The 5000-nt window shown below is 53.0% G+C and overlaps 1 non-coding gene across 1 annotated transcript in view; it reads right to left on the bottom strand.

Annotated features, from left to right (window-relative positions):
- Window positions 1-1084, bottom strand: part of LOC124727332 — a 1909-nt gene extending 825 nt beyond the window's left edge. Inside the window, exon 1 of the ribosomal RNA XR_007007071.1 lies at window positions 1-1084. This exon is cut by the window's left edge and continues 825 nt beyond it. This is a non-coding gene — a ribosomal RNA (small subunit ribosomal RNA).
- Between the last annotated feature and the right edge of the window lie 3916 nt (window positions 1085-5000).

Genomic DNA, 5000 nt, shown 5'->3' with positions numbered 1-5000 from the left:
CTCTAACTTTCGTTCTTGATTAATGAAAACATACTTGGCAAATGCTTTCGCTTCTGTTCGTCTTGCGACGATCCAAGAATTTCACCTCTAACGTCGCAATACGAATGCCCCCGCCTGTCCCTATTAATCATTACCTCGGGTTCCGAAAACCAACAAAATAGAACCGAGGTCCTATTCCATTATTCCATGCACACAGTATTCAGGCGGGCTTGCCTGCTTTAAGCACTCTAATTTGTTCAAAGTAAACGTGCCGGCCCACCGAGACACTCAATAAAGAGCACCCTGGTAGGATTTCAACGGGGTCCGCCTCGGGACGCACGAGCACGCACGGGGCGGTCGCACGCCTTCGGCTCGCCCCACCGGCAGGACGTCCCACGATACATGCCAGTTAAACACCGACGGGCGGTGAACCAACAGCGTGGGACACAAATCCAACTACGAGCTTTTTAACCGCAACAACTTTAATATACGCTATTGGAGCTGGAATTACCGCGGCTGCTGGCACCAGACTTGCCCTCCAATAGATACTCGTTAAAGGATTTAAAGTGTACTCATTCCGATTACGGGGCCTCGGATGAGTCCCGTATCGTTATTTTTCGTCACTACCTCCCCGTGCCGGGAGTGGGTAATTTGCGCGCCTGCTGCCTTCCTTGGATGTGGTAGCCGTTTCTCAGGCTCCCTCTCCGGAATCGAACCCTGATTCCCCGTTACCCGTTACAACCATGGTAGGCGCAGAACCTACCATCGACAGTTGATAAGGCAGACATTTGAAAGATGCGTCGCCGGTACGAGGACCGTGCGATCAGCCCAAAGTTATTCAGAGTCACCAAGGCAAACGGACCGGACGAGCCGACCGATTGGTTTTGATCTAATAAAAGCGTCCCTTCCATCTCTGGTCGGGACTCTGTTTGCATGTATTAGCTCTAGAATTACCACAGTTATCCAAGTAACGTGGGTACGATCTAAGGAACCATAACTGATTTAATGAGCCATTCGCGGTTTCACCTTAATGCGGCTTGTACTGAGACATGCATGGCTTAATCTTTGAGACAAGCATATGACTACTGGCAGGATCAACCAGGGAGCTGCGTCAACTAGAGCTGAGCAGCCGGCCGCCCGGGAGTGTGTCCCGGGGGCCCGCGCGAACACGCAAGCGTCCGCTCAATCATTCTGCAAACAGGAGGAGGCTGAGCTCCCCTGCACAATACACCTCGAAACCCTCTCAGGTCCCGGCGGCGCGCAGCGCCGTCCCAAGTACTTGGTCGGGTTCGAGAGAGGCGCAATCGCCCGGAGTTAGGCGAGTAGACGCTTTCGGTGCGACCACCCGTGCTCCCAACTGAGCTTGCCGCTGCCGACAGAGGCCCGGGAGCGTGCTGTCGTGGCATTGCCGGCGGGAGACAACACGCGCCACCTACGGTGACCGGCAGCTCCAACGCCAGCGCCACAGAAGGACAAAAGCCCCACTTGGGTGCCGAAGCGAACTCTCCCAGCACAGCGCACGCGCCAACACATCCGCACAGCTGCGATACAAACCACCAGCGAGAACCGCTGGGGCGACCGAGCAGCAGACGGCGTCGCGGCGCCGAGCGCCGGGCGGCAGCGCATCCTCAACGCACACAGTCCTCAATCGGACCAGCACACTGAAGATGTCCACCGCGCTTCGCACCGGGCCCGCGAGGACCTACTTTGGCCGCACGGCGCCGCGCGCAGGGTGCGCCGGCGCGCAGCTGCGACGCCTGCCGCGTCCGTCGGCCGGCGCGCCTGCCACTGGCCGCCCCCACCAGCCGGCTGTAGCGCGTGCGCCCACGCACCGCGCGGCCAGCACGCCGGGAGGCGCCCCCTCACCGGCCGGGGACGGTCCCACCCAGCCACCGCCGCGTATCGCTTCACACCCAGATGCCGTTCAGTTTCGTCGGCATGGTGGGTATCGCTGGAACAACCGGTTAGTACCTCAACCTATCGTCGCCATCACCGATTCACCCCTAGCGAGAACAACCGCACCACAACAGGTTACCATTTGTTCATTTGCGTAACTTCACCAGAAAACGCAGGCGTCCATCGCCATTTGCAACTTCCACGATTATTGCATGCCTGTGTCAGGTGTCACGCCACACTACGTCTGCCCACATACACGCAACAAAATGTGCACGCCTAGACAATACGTGGAAGGTGGCCCCCGTACGTATGCGATGTCCATTGCTCGAACGACTGTCAACCGGCCTCTGTAGCATGTCGCAGATATGGAACGCGGTGCACCATGCCATCACGGTGTGTGAGGAGAGACGACTAGGTCCGAATACATCAACAGACAGCTCATGCTGATCGCCATCCACGGCGTCCGTTCCTCCCACACGTCTCTATGGCGTACCACACTGCAATCCAGCTCTCATAGGGAGACGACACGTAGCTGCGTGCACAATATTTGCACTGTATGGTCCGCCGTTTTTGGGCGCAGTCGTTGTACGGTCACACATGTGCCACGATGTATCATTCAGTACATAAGGACGAATGTGCAGTACAGATTGTGGTTTACGCGTACGACATTAGCGGACAGTTGACACAGGCCGCACCACAACGTAGCCTGAGTACGTCGCATGCGGAGGGCATTGAACATGCAAAGTTCTCACCAACCAGCTTGCGAAGGCAGGGGGCAAGGTGGGGACGTGGGGAGGGGCGGCATGTACGTCCTGCTGCCATCCACATTACAGTGTACAGCAGGAGCATGTGGAAAGTGAGCAAGACTTGCAAGGTGTTTAACATGAAGCGATACACAGGGGAGCGGGGAGTGCGAGTAGCGAACTATATTGCGAGGGTTGCGGGTGGGCAACACTACACTAATTGAACGAGTCGTATAACAATTACAGAGCAGGTTTAGGCGACAACGTGGGTTACGTTAGGCGACAACGTGGGTTAGGTTAAGGCACGACGTGGGTTAGGTTAAGGCACGACATGGGTTAGGTTAAGGCACGACATGGGTTAGGTTAAGGCACAACATGGGTTAGGTTAAGGCACAACATGGGTTAGGTTAAGGCACAACATGGGTTAGGTTAAGGCACAACATGGGTTAGGTTAAGGCACAACATGGGTTAGGTTAAGGCACAACATGGGTTAGGTTAAGGCACAACATGGGTTAGGTTAAGGCACAACATGGGTTAGGTTAAGGCACAACATGGGTTAGGTTAAGGCACAACATGGGTTAGGTTAAGGCACAACATGGGTTAGGTTAAGGCACAACATGGGTTAGGTTAAGGCACAACATAGGTTAGGTTAAGGCACAACATAGGTTAGGTTAAGGCACAACATAGGTTAGGTTAAGGCACAACATGGGTTAGGTTAAGGCACAACATGGGTTAGGTTAAGGCACAACATGGGTTAGGTTAAGGCACAACATGGGTTAGGTTAAGGCACAACATGGGTTAGGTTAAGGCACAACATGGGTTAGGTTAAGGCACAACATGGGTTAGGTTAAGGCACAACATGGGTTAGGTTAAGGCACAACATGGGTTAGGTTAAGGCACAACATGGGTTAGGTTAAGGCACAACATGGGTTAGGTTAAGGCACAACATGGGTTAGGTTAAGGCACAACATGGGTTAGGTTAAGGCACAACATGGGTTAGGTTAAGGCACAACATGGGTTAGGTTAAGGCACAACATGGGTTAGGTTAAGGCACAACATAGGTTAGGTTAAGGCACAACATAGGTTAGGTTAAGGCACAACATAGGTTAGGTTAAGGCACAACATAGGTTAGGTTAAGGCACAACATAGGTTAGGTTAAGGCACAACATAGGTTAGGTTAAGGCACAACATAGGTTAGGTTAAGGCACAACATAGGTTAGGTTAAGGCACAACATAGGTTAGGTTAAGGTACAACATAGGTTAGGTTAAGGTACAACATAGGTTAGGTTAAGGTACAACATAGGTTAGGTTAAGGTACAACATAGGTTAGGTTAAGGTACAACATAGGTTAGGTTAAGGTACAACATAGGTTAGGTTAGGTTAGGTTACACGTTGTTGTAAGGAAAGGTGTAGGGGGGGGCGGGGGCGGCAGGTTCGTTGATAGTGATTATAGTAAGTGAATGCTTGTGACATGATCAGATTTGTCACGTCAGGATGCACCTTTGGCTTATTAGAGGCGGCGCTCCAATTCTATGCTTGTGTCAGACCTGTGTCTTTGACTCATGTCATTGTTTGTGCGCTGTGACAGGAGGTACTATTGTGATGTTGGGTGCACCGTTGTATAGGACATGTGTGGGTGTTGGTGCCTGATCTGCGCAATGGTGGATGTCGAAAGGGTGGGATATTGTATTTTCCGCATGGACCTCCTGGTCTGGTTGTGATAGTGTGGATTGTGTAATGTGGCGGAGAGGATGCACTGGATGTTGTTCCATGCTGGTGCTTACATATTGTATGTGCGCCCGTTAGAAGCAGAGAGTGGTGCGTGATCAGAGTGGCTGGCTGACGTGTGGTTCCCATTGTGGGCAGACTCTTTCAGCATGTATACGGACAGTTGTATATATATTCTGTAGTTTGATGGCTCTGCATTGATTACTAATCAGCGCCGTGTGTACGGGTAATCTGGTTCCAGTCCAAAATGTTCCATCTGTGTACATTAGTGACAAAGACTCCCCTCATGCAGTGGGGCTCGGTCTGTTATAACTCTTCCGCGTAATATATTTGCCCCACGTTTTTGCGACTGCGAGTGCGAGTGCAACGCGCATGGGGACCGACATGCTGATGGCTCGGTATCGGACGCCGTACAGTGAGCAACGCGATCGCGTCTCTCGCTCGTAAGTGGTACAGGTCGCGGCTCATGTATAGGGACAGCGGGAATGTCGCATATTGGCAATAACTCTTCATGAAACGCACGTTATAGGGGTGGATTGCACTTTACGAGTGCGGGAAACGTCCGCCGTTCATCCGCTGGAGGTGCGCGTTTGGCGGTTGGGGTGGTGCACGAACGGGTGCGGGTGGAGTCATTGCCGGTCCACGGCTTCGTGC

Source organism: Schistocerca piceifrons, unplaced genomic scaffold (assembly GCF_021461385.2).
Source record: "Schistocerca piceifrons isolate TAMUIC-IGC-003096 unplaced genomic scaffold, iqSchPice1.1 HiC_scaffold_1094, whole genome shotgun sequence".
NCBI classification, from domain to species: Eukaryota; Metazoa; Arthropoda; class Insecta; order Orthoptera; family Acrididae; genus Schistocerca; species Schistocerca piceifrons.
Note: the sequence above shows the minus strand (reverse complement) of the source record. Positions and strands in the feature narration are given on the sequence as shown.